The 11,048-nt window shown below is 52.6% G+C and overlaps 1 protein-coding gene across 2 annotated transcripts in view; it reads left to right on the top strand.

Annotated features, from left to right (window-relative positions):
- The first annotated feature begins 1,285 nt into the window (after window positions 1–1,285).
- PJA2 (praja ring finger ubiquitin ligase 2) overlaps window positions 1,286–11,048 on the top strand; it is a 64,139-nt gene continuing 54,376 nt past the window's right edge. The window contains exon 1 of one of the 2 annotated variants that reach the window (XM_073549015.1): window positions 1,286–1,441. The gene's annotated coding sequence lies outside the window, so the exon portion shown is untranslated. The remainder of the gene's footprint in view (window positions 1,442–11,048) is intronic. The other variant, XM_073549094.1, reaches the window with a different exon arrangement.

The raw sequence follows: 11,048 nt of genomic DNA, 5'->3' as shown, positions 1-11,048 counted from the left end.
CCAATGCAGAGCAATGAACTTCAGACATCACTCTCTTCCTCCACTGGTCAGGAACATACAACTTTCCACTGGGACAATGCTCAGGTTTGTCCTCCTGGAACTCTTCCAGAGCTGTGAGCATTGTCAGTGCGTTGCTGTGAGCGCTGTCAGTGCGTTGCTGTAAGCGTTGTCAGTGCGTTGCTGTGAGCGCTGTCAGTGCGTTGCTGTGGGCGCTGTCAGTGCGTTGCTGTGGGCGCTGTCAGTGTGTTGCTGTGGGCGCTGTCAGTGCGTTGCTGTGGGCGCTGTCAGTGTGTTGCTGTGGGCGCTGTCAGTGCGTTGCTGAGTGTTGTCAGTGCGTTGCTGTGGGCGCTGTCAGTGCGTTGCTGTGGACGCTGTCAGTGTGTTGCTGTGGGCGCTGTCAGTGCGTTGCTGAGTGTTGTCAGTGCGTTGCTGTGAGTGTTATCAGTGCGTTGCTGTGGGCGCTGTCAGTGCGTTGCTGAGTGTTGTCAGTGCGTTGCTGTGGGCGCTGTCAGTGCGTTGCTGTGGGCGCTGGAAGTGCGTTGCTGTGGGCGCTGTCAGTGCGTTGCTGTGGGCGCTGTCAGTGTGTTGCTGTGGGCGCTGTCAGTGCGTTGCTGAGTGTTGTCAGTGCGTTGCTGTGGGCGCTGTCAGTGCGTTGCTGTGGACGCTGTCAGTGTGTTGCTGTGGGCGCTGTCAGTGCGTTGCTGAGTGTTGTCAGTGCGTTGCTGTGGGCGCTGTCAGTGAGTTGCTGTGGGCGCTGTCAGTTCGTTGCTGTGGGCGCTGTCAGTGCGTTGCTGTGGGCGCTGTCAGTGCGTTGCTGTGGGCGCTGTCAGTGCGTTGCTGTGGGCGCTGTCAGTGTGTTGCTGTGGGCGCTGTCAGTGCGTTGCTGAGTGTTGTCAGTGCGTTGCTGTGGGCGCTGTCAGTGAGTTGCTGTGGGCGCTGTCAGTGTGTTGCTGTGGGCGCTGTCAGTGCGTTGCTGTGGGCGCTGTCAGTGCGTTGCTGTGGGCGCTGTCAGTGTGTTGCTGTGGGCGCTGTCAGTGCGTTGCTGAGTGTTGTCAGTGCGTTGCTGAGTGTTGTCAGTGCGTTGCTGTGGGCGCTGTCAGTGCGTTGCTGTTAGCGCTGTCAGTGTGCCGGTGTCAGTGTGCTGCCGGCTGCAGTATCATGTTGTCAGGCGCTGCAGTGTTTTGGTGACATCCGCACAATCTACCATTCATGCGTGCAGTTTGTTTCTTACTTGTGTGGAGAAGTTGTGATTGGCTGCTGAGCTTCTAGATCCCGCCTCTACTCACTTACCTATTGGCTGGCTGCGCGAAGGCTTTGAAAGACGATTGGCTGCTGTTTTGACGTGTTTCTCCGGTGACGCCGCGCAGTGTGTGAGGAACGAAGCTGTGTGTGTAGACAGCTGTGTTGGAGGCTCCGGACAGTGCGGGATATCGAGCAGCAGGTACAGCAGTGCTGCCGGAGGCGCGGATGGGAAGACGAGCAGTTACGGGGCTGTTGTGGTGTCCTGTAGGTGCAGTCCGTGGTGAAAAGTGAGCGCAGGACGCTGCTGAGGCCTGCAGAGGGGGCGGAGCCACAGGGGCAACATCACTCCCTGGCACTATATAAACACTTGTAGTTCCCAAGCCCGGGGTAGGGTAGCTGTGCTGGTTACCTGCACTTTGTGTCATATCCCCCAGACCAGGACCCCGGGAGATATCTCCTGGTCATCGTAGTCCCCACGACCCCGGGAGATGCCTCCTGGTCATTGTAGTCCCCACGACCCCAGGAGATGCCTCCTGGTCATTGTAGTCCCCACGACCCCAGGAGATGCCTCCTGGTCATTGTCCCCGTGACCCAAGGAAATGCCTCCTGGTGATTCTAGCCCCCACAACCCGGGGAGATGCCTCCTGGTCATTTGTAGTCCCCACGACCCCGGGAGATGCCTCCTGGTCATTTGTAGTCCCCACGACCCCGGGAGATGCCTCCTGGTCATTTGTAGTCCCCACGACCCCGGGAGATGCCTCCTGGTCATTTGTAGTCCCCACGACCCCGGGAGATGCCTCCTGGTCATTTGTAGTCCCCACGACCCCGGGAGATGCCTCCTGGTCATTTGTAGTCCCCACGACCCCGGGAGATGCCTCCTGGTCATTTGTAGTCCCCACGACCCCGGGAGATGCCTCCTGGTCATTTGTAGTCCCCACCACCCCGGGAGATGCCTCCTGGTCATTTGTAGTCCCCACCACCCCGGGAGATGCCTCCTGGTCATTTGTAGTCCCCACCACCCCGGGAGATGCCTCCTGGTCATTTGTAGTCCCCACCACCCCGGGAGATGCCTCCTGGTCATTTGTAGTCCCCACCACCCCGGGAGATGCCTCCTGGTCATTTGTAGTCCCCACCACCCCGGGAGATGCCTCCTGGTCATTTGTAGTCCCCACCACCCCGGGAGATGCCTCCTGGTCATTTGTAGTCCCCACCACCCCGGGAGATGCCTCCTGGTCATTTGTAGTTCCCACCACCCCGGGAGATGCCTCCTGGTCATTTGTAGTCCCCGCCACCCCGGGAGATGCCTCCTGGTCATTTGTAGTCCCCGCCACCCCGGGAGATGCCTCCTGGTCATTTGTAGTCCCCGCCACCCCGGGAGATGCCTCCTGGTCATTTGTAGTCCCCGCCACCCCGGGAGATGCCTCCTGGTCATTTGTAGTCCCCGCCACCCCGGGAGATGCCTCCTGGTCATTTGTAGTCCCCGCCACCCCAAGAGATGCCTCCTGCTCATTTGTAGTCCCCGCCACCCCGGGAGATGCCTCCTGCTCATTTGTAGTCCCCGCCACCCCGGGAGATGCCTCCTGCTCATTTGTAGTCCCCGCCACCCCGGGAGATGCCTCCTGCTCATTTGTAGTCCCCGCCACCCCGGGAGATGCCTCCTGCTCATTTGTAGTCCCCGCCACCCCGGGAGATGCCTCCTGCTCATTTGTAGTCCCCGCCACCCCGGGAGATGCCTCCTGGTCATTTGTAGTCCCCGCCACCCCGGGAGATGCCTCCTGGTCATTTGTAGTCCCCGCCACCCCGGGAGATGCCTCCTGGTCATTTGTAGTCCCCGCCACCCCGGGAGATGCCTCCTGGTCATTTGTAGTCCAGGGTGGATTGATTTAAATCACGCCGATTTAAATCATGATTTAAATCACGATTTAAATCAAAAGATTTTTTTCTATTTAAATCGGATCGATTTAAATCATGATTTTAATCATGATTTAAATCACTGATTTAAATCAAAAGGCTTTTTTTTAATATAAATCACGATTAAAATGAGAAGTGAGAGCAGTGTGCATGTGCGCCCATAGTTACACGGACGAAACTAGGGGCAACGATCTAACGCCAGGGTGAGGGGGGGACCCCAAAGTAAGTAAAAATCTTTTTTGTTTTACTATATGGCAATAGGTAGGTGTTTAAAAGCAGCATGTCTTAATTGTATAAACTATGAATAGCCTCCACATTTTGTTCATACTGCCCCTTTAATTCCACACTTCTAGCTTGGTTTCAGTTTTGGTTTAGTTTCTTTTTCCCTGCATTCAGTTGACATGCCCAAACTTGTTGGATAGTCAGCAGTACTTGGCTCAGGCTGTAGTAACATCAGCAGTGCTTGGCTCAGGCTGTAGTAACAATCAAACTTCATAAGTGATCTGTGTGAGCCATGGCAGCAGGTCGTAAGAGAGACCCTATTTGGGTTCATTTTGTTGAGATGCCAGCAGCAGATCTTGGAAAGAAAGGTGCAAGAGCAAAGTGCAAATACTGTCAAAAGGATATCCAAGGACTTGTTTGCCGTTTGAAATCACATTATGAAAACTGCAACCAGAAGGGAAATGAAGATGTTGATAGTGATACAACTAATGTCAATGAACCCCCACAGCTTCTTATGCACCAGGAGCCTAGTACTAGTGGTAAGTCTGGCAATTAATTTACAACCTATTTTTTTAACAGACATTTTACTGGGATGGTTAAAGTCTATGAAAAGAAAAATGATTTAAATCAAAAAAATCTGATTTAAATCAAAAAAATCTGATTTTTTTGATTTTTTTAAAAAAATCAAGATTTTTATCCACCCTGTTGTAGTCCCCGCCACCCCGGGAGATGCCTCCTGGTCATTTGTAGTCCCCGCCACCCCGGGAGATGCCTCCTGGTCATTTGTAGTCTCCGCCACCCCGGGAGATGCCTCCTGGTCATTTGTAGTCTCCGCCACCCCGGGAGATGCCTCCTGGTCATTTGTAGTCCCCGCCACCCCGGGAGATGCCTCCTGGTCAATTGTAGTCCCCGCCACCCCGGGAGATGCCTCCTGGTCATTTGTAGTCCCCGCCACCCCGGGAGATGCCTCCTGGTCATTTGTAGTCCCCGCCACCCCGGGAGATGCCTCCTGGTCATTTGTAGTCCCCGCCACCCCGGGAGATGCCTCCTGGTCATTTGTAGTCCCCGCCACCCCGGGAGATGCCTCCTGGTCATTTGTAGTCCCCGCCACCCCGGGAGATGCCTCCTGGTCATTGTACTCCCCGCGACTACGGGAGATGCCTCCTGCTCATTTGTAGTTCCCGGGAGATGCCTCCTAGTCATTTGTAGTCCCCGTGACCCCGGGAGATGCCTCCTGGTCATTTGTAGTACCCGGGAGATGCCTCCTAGTCATTTGTAGTCCCCGTGACCCCGGGAGATGCCTCCTGGTCATTTGTAGTCCCCGCCACCCCGGGAGATGCCTCCTGGTCATTTGTAGTCCCCGCCACCCCGGGAGATGCCTCCTGGTCATTTGTAGTCCCCGCCACCCCGGGAGATGCCTCCTGGTCATTTGTAGTCCCCGCCACCCCGGGAGATGCCTCCTGGTCATTTGTAGTCTCCGCCACCCCGGGAGATGCCTCCTGGTCATTTGTAGTCTCCGCCACCCCGGGAGATGCCTCCTGGTCATTTGTAGTCTCCGCCACCCCGGGAGATGCCTCCTGGTCATTTGTAGTCCCCGCCACCCCGGGAGATGCCTCCTGGTCATTTGTAGTCCCCGCCACCCCGGGAGATGCCTCCTGGTCATTTGTAGTCCCCGCCACCCCGGGAGATGCCTCCTGGTCATTTGTAGTCCCCGCCACCCCGGGAGATGCCTCCTGGTCATTTGTAGTCCCCGCCACCCCGGGAGATGCCTCCTGGTCATTTGTAGTCCCCGCCACCCCGGGAGATGCCTCCTGGTCATTTGTAGTCCCCGCCACCCCGGGAGATGCCTCCTGGTCATTTGTAGTCCCCGCCACCCCGGGAGATGCCTCCTGGTCATTTGTAGTCCCCGCCACCCCGGGAGATGCCTCCTGGTCATTTGTAGTCCCCGCCACCCCGGGAGATGCCTCCTGCTCATTTGTAGTCCCCGCCACCCCGGGAGATGCCTCCTGGTCATTTGTAGTCCCCGCCACCCCGGGAGATGCCTCCTGGTCATTTTTAGTCCCCGCCACCCCGGGAGATGCCTCCTGGTCATTTTTAGTCCCCGCCACCCCGGGAGATGCCTCCTGGTCATTTGTAGTCCCCGCCACCCCGGGAGATGCCTCCTGGTCATTTGTAGTCCCCGCCACCCCGGGAGATGCCTCCTGGTCATTTGTAGTCCCCGCCACCCCGGGAGATGCCTCCTGGTCATTTGTAGTCCCCGCCACCCCGGGAGATGCCTCCTGGTCATTTGTAGTCCCCGCCACCCCGGGAGATGCCTCCTGGTCATTTGTAGTCCCCGCCACCCCGGGAGATGCCTCCTGGTCATTTGTAGTCCCCGCCACCCCGGGAGATGCCTCCTGGTCATTTGTAGTCCCCGCCACCCCGGGAGATGCCTCCTGGTCATTTGTAGTCCCCGCCACCCCGGGAGATGCCTCCTGGTCATTTGTAGTCCCCGCCACCCCGGGAGATGCCTCCTGGTCATTTGTAGTCCCCGCCACCCCGGGAGATGCCTCCTGGTCAATTGTACTCCCCGCGACTACGGGAGATGCCTCCTGCTCATTTGTAGTTCCCGGGAGATGCCTCCTAGTCATTTGTAGTCCCCGTGACCCCGGGAGATGCCTCCTGGTCATTTGTAGTACCCGGGAGATGCCTCCTAGTCATTTGTAGTCCCCGTGACCCCGGGAGATGCCTCCTGGTCATTTGTAGTCCCCGGGAGATGCCTCCGGGCCATTGTAGTCCCCGCTGCCCTTGATGATTATGTATGAGATTTGCTGTGAGCATTGGTCCAGGTGCGGTTTTGGTAAAACATTGGCGCTTTGCTGGTTTTTGTGGCAGAGTCGAAAATAGCATTTTGTCTAAATATTTCCTTGTTCTAACTTAGCCCATACAGAGGTCAGTCCAGTGGTTTCCTGTTATTAGTATGGAATACGTCATGGAACGATTTCCGCAGATTCTTGGGTCAGAGCCCCAAACCTGATGCAGCTAAAGAAGCGAACAAAAAATAGTCCACAAGTGACAGATCAGCGCCCCAGATTGTGCCTAGTATTGGCCCTATAGGATCACATATAGGACTGGTGCCCGATACCAGCTGCCACACACACAAGCAAGCCGTCAGACGTATGGAGACATTAAGTCATCAGTCCCTCTCACCCGTCAATGCAGTCCTGGGGTCGGGTCACATTCACATATGGTATAGGATGTGACAAGCTAATGACAATCAGCTGAAACCATGCTGCGAGCGTGAGCCAAGTGTCCGTGCTCTGTGCGCCGATCCTCTTGCTTACTGGAAACTGGTCACAGGTGAGAAGGAGAGATTAGTTCCTCCATTGCCTGTCTCGGCGTATGTCGGACTGTGCACTTGGATGACATCCGAGTTCACTCTGATGTTTTGCACACACCTATTGACTTGAATGGGGTCTAACACTGGTCAGAGTGCAATGCAAGAATTTCTCACATTGCCCTCCTAAATAATATACACCATTGTGAGCGAACCCTAAGAGGAAAAGTCTGCATTCACTCCTTGTCCTCCATTGCTAGTCTCGGCGTATATCAGGCTGCACTGGGATGACATCCGAGTGCAGTCTGATGTTTCACACATAACTATAGACTTGTATGGGTGCGTGTGGGCTGAGTTTCGCTGCCAGTCGCAGCATGCTGTGTTTGTTCTCTCATACCGTATTGCATATCTGCATTGTCCCATAGTATAACATTTGGGCCAAGTGCTAACCCATAAAACATTGGATAGCACTCGACCGTGCTATATGCTCGTGTGAGCGAGGCCTAAGATTTGGAAAACCCCTTTTAAAGATAACCTGTCACCTGTTTTGTACGCTATAAGATGCGGCCGCTGCCTTTCAGGGCTTATCTACAGCATTCTATAATGCTGTAGATAAGCCCCCGGTCTGACCTGCAAGATAAGAAAAATAACTTTTATTATACTCACCGAGGGGGGAGGGGGGGCGGTCCGATGGGTGTCGCAAGTCCAGGTCTGGTGCCTCCCACCTTGCGATGCCGCCCTCCTGCTTGCTTCATCGCTCTCCGGCATCGCGCTCCTGCGCAGGCGTACTTAATCTGCCCTGTTGAGTGCAGAGCAAAGTACTGCAGCGCGCAGGCACTGGGCCTCTCTGACCTTTCCCGGCGCCTGCGCACTGCAGTACTTTGCCCTCAACAGGGCACAGAAGTACGCCTGCGCAGAACGGGCAGCGATGAAGCAGCAGGAGGGCGTCATCGCAAGAAGATGGGAGACGTCAGACCCGGACCTGTGATACCCATCAGACCGGACTGCCCCCCCAGGTGAGTATAATAAAACGTATTTTTCTTATCTTTCATGTCAGACCGGGGGCTTATCTACAGCTTTATAGAATATAATAGCATTATAGACTGCTGTAGATAAGCCCTGATAGGCAGTGGCAGCATCTTATAGCAGCCAAAACTGCTGACAGGTTCCCTTTAATGGGCAAAAGCTTTTATTATTGAATTAGAAAATACTTTTATTTTTAATTTTCCTAACGATTTGGGAGATATTATGTTTTAATTTCCTTTTACATCTTAACGTTTCCCTAGAGGTGATGGGTACGTCTTACAGAGGACCGATCATCTTTTCTTTTCAGGAGCGCACTCCTTCCCAGCCTCCCAGATGATGAACTGTAGAGATGCTCCGGAATGGCACACAATAGAACTAAAACTCCTTATAATGAAAAAGCAAATTGCAAAGTTGCCTGTTTTTAGAAACGCTTTGAATTTTTCCCATTTAGCCAGATGACACAGCGCATTTAAGTTGGAGAGTTTTTCAATGCTCAACAGTTTAAAGAAAAAAAAAAAAGTTGGAAAACAAAAGTTTCAGGATATTTAAGGAGTTGTCCAGTCTAAACTGAAAAGTCTGTGACTGCAGATCTCTGAATCCCCCCAGTGCAGGCATTGTGAGCTGTGAGGATTCGCTGCTTTCGGTGCTGGGAGTGGCGGTGATGTATGCGCTATGCACACTCCCGGGCAGCCTCGCTCCATACGCTTGTATCACATGCATCGCTGCCGTTACTGCCTCAGAAACCGGTGAATCCTCGCAGCGCACATTGCGGGACTTGGAGGGATATACACGCTGACTGCAGACGTATCATTTTGGACCGGACCACCTCTTTAACCCATTCACCCACAAGCCTATTTTCGCCTTCCTGAGCAGGCCAGCTTTTACAGTTCTGATCACTTTATGAGGTAATAACTCTGCTACGCTTCAACGGATCCCTCTGATTCTGAGATTGGTTTCTCGTGACATTTTACTTCATGATAGTGGTGAAATTTGTTCAATATGACTTGTTTATATGTGACAAAAAAGAAATTTGGAGAGAATTTAGCAATTATTAGATCTTTAAGGGTATATGCACATGTTCAGGAATTTGCAGCGCTTTAGACGCAGCACGTGTTCGCTGCTTCCAAAGCGCTGCCGGCTATTGAACGCAGGTAAATTCACATGTGTTCGTTCAACCGTGCGGATTCATTGAGTCCAGTGCATTGGACGGGTGAAATTTATTTTAAGGGGGCTCAGGTCTCCGCAAGCTAAATAGACATACTGCAGGAAAGACGTGCCACATGTCCGTCTCCGCAGGTGGGCTGCGGGCGTCGGTGCACGCATAGTGGGCATGGGATTTCTTGAAATTCCATCCACTATACTGGAACATCTGGATGCTACACAAGTACGCAGCGTTTACTGATCATGTACACACAGCCTAATTCTTATTCCCTTAAATCAGAGGATTATGTCACACAAAATAGGTAATAAATAACATTTCACACATGTCGACTTTGCATCTGCTTCATTTTTTAAACTTTTTTTGGTTTTGTTTTTTGTTTAGAAGATTTAAATGTTGATCAGCAATTTCTCGTCTTTCCTACAAAATATACATAACCATTTTTTTTTTTTTTTTTTTTTACTGACCTCATCACATTTGAAGTGACTTTTGGGTATTTTCTGTCATAGGCCCCTCAAAGTGACACTATTCTAAAAATTGCACCCCCTAGGGCAGGGATCCCCAACCTGTAGCTCGAGAGCCACATGTGGCTCGTGATCTCATGAACTGTGGCTCGCAGCTATCTACTAGCTTGGTGCACTAGCTCCAGGTCTAGCAAAAAGCTATGAAGAGCTCATCTCAAAATGGTGAATTTTGTGAGTAGTCCGGCACAGAAGAGCAGATCTGGATGCACATATACTGGTCTTAGGGGCTTAGAGATAATTTAAGGATGGTGTGCTGGAGACAGTATGATACTACCGGTCAGAGGAGGTGCTTGAAGCTGGATACGACAGTGTGGTGGGAGTGCCTGATGGGAGAATACTGAAGAGGGAATTGTGGGAACCCTTTAATCTTGGTATACTGCTTCTGTGGAAAAGCTTTGGCTATCATTATACCCATAACAGGGGCTTTGGTTGCCACTAATGTGAGGGAGTGTGGGAGCCGGATGTGGCTTGCAACTATCTCTCAAAGCTGAACATGGCTCGCGACCCTTTCTCAGAGCTGAATGTGGCTCATCACCCTCTCTCAGAGCTGGATGTGGCTCTCAAGGTCAGAAAGGTTGGGGACCACTGCCTTAGGCTATATGCACACAATCAGTAAATGCTGCAGGTTGGACGTTGTGTACTTGTGCAGCGTCCAGATGTTCCAGCATAATGGATGGGATTTCAAGAAATCCCATGCCCACTAAGCGTCCACAGACGGAGACGAACATGAGGACTTTTAGGCTGGGTTCACACGTAGTGGAACTCTCGCAGAAATTACCGCCGGAATTCCATTCCGTGGGAAAATCGCATTTTAAATTCCCACGATTTTCCCGCGGAAAAACTAGCATTTTGCAAGCGTAATTAGCTTGCAGAATTGCTAGCGTTTTCCAAGCGATCTGGAGCATCGCTTGGAGAACTGATTGACAGGTTGGTCACACTCGTCAAACATAGTGTTTGACGAGTCTGACCAACTTTTTACTATTGAGGCCACCTATGCAGCATCAATAGTAAAAGATAGAATGTAAAAAATAATAAAAAAATATTGTTCTCACCTTCCGACGTCCCGCGCAGCCTTCCCGCCTCTCTCCACGCTCCTGGTCCCAGTAATCCTTTGCGACAATTACTGCGATGACGTCTGTTCTCACGGGATCGCGACGTCTCGCGAATGACCGCGAGACTTCGCGATCCCGCGAGAACGGACGTCATCGCTCGCAAAGGCTTACTGGGACCCGGGAGCGTGGAGAGAGGCGGGAAGGCTGCGCGGGACGTCGGAAGGTGAGAATAACAATATTTTTTATTTTAAATTCTATTTTTTACAGGGATATGGTACCCAAAGCCCGGAGGACAGTCTCCTCTCCTCCGGACCGTGAGTACCATCCGCAAATGGTCTGCTTACTTTTCGCATGGTGTGCACAGCCACATGCGGAAAGTAAGCAGAATAATGCATTCCTATGGGTGCGGGATCGCCGCGATTCCTCGACATTAATGAGCATGCTGCGTTTTTTACCGCGAAGCGATTCCGCCGCGGTAAAAACCGCAGCATTAGCACAGCATTGCGAAATCCCATAGGAATGCATGGGCTGCTTATTTTTTGCGTTTTCGCGGCAAAATTGCGCGGTTAAAACCGCCGCGGAAACGCGGAAAAACG

The sequence above is a fragment of the Dendrobates tinctorius genome, unplaced genomic scaffold (assembly GCF_039654945.1).
Source record: "Dendrobates tinctorius isolate UK_male_01 unplaced genomic scaffold, ASM3965494v1 ptg000003l, whole genome shotgun sequence".
NCBI lineage: Eukaryota > Metazoa > Chordata > Amphibia > Anura > Dendrobatidae > Dendrobates > Dendrobates tinctorius.
Note: the sequence above shows the minus strand (reverse complement) of the source record. Positions and strands in the feature narration are given on the sequence as shown.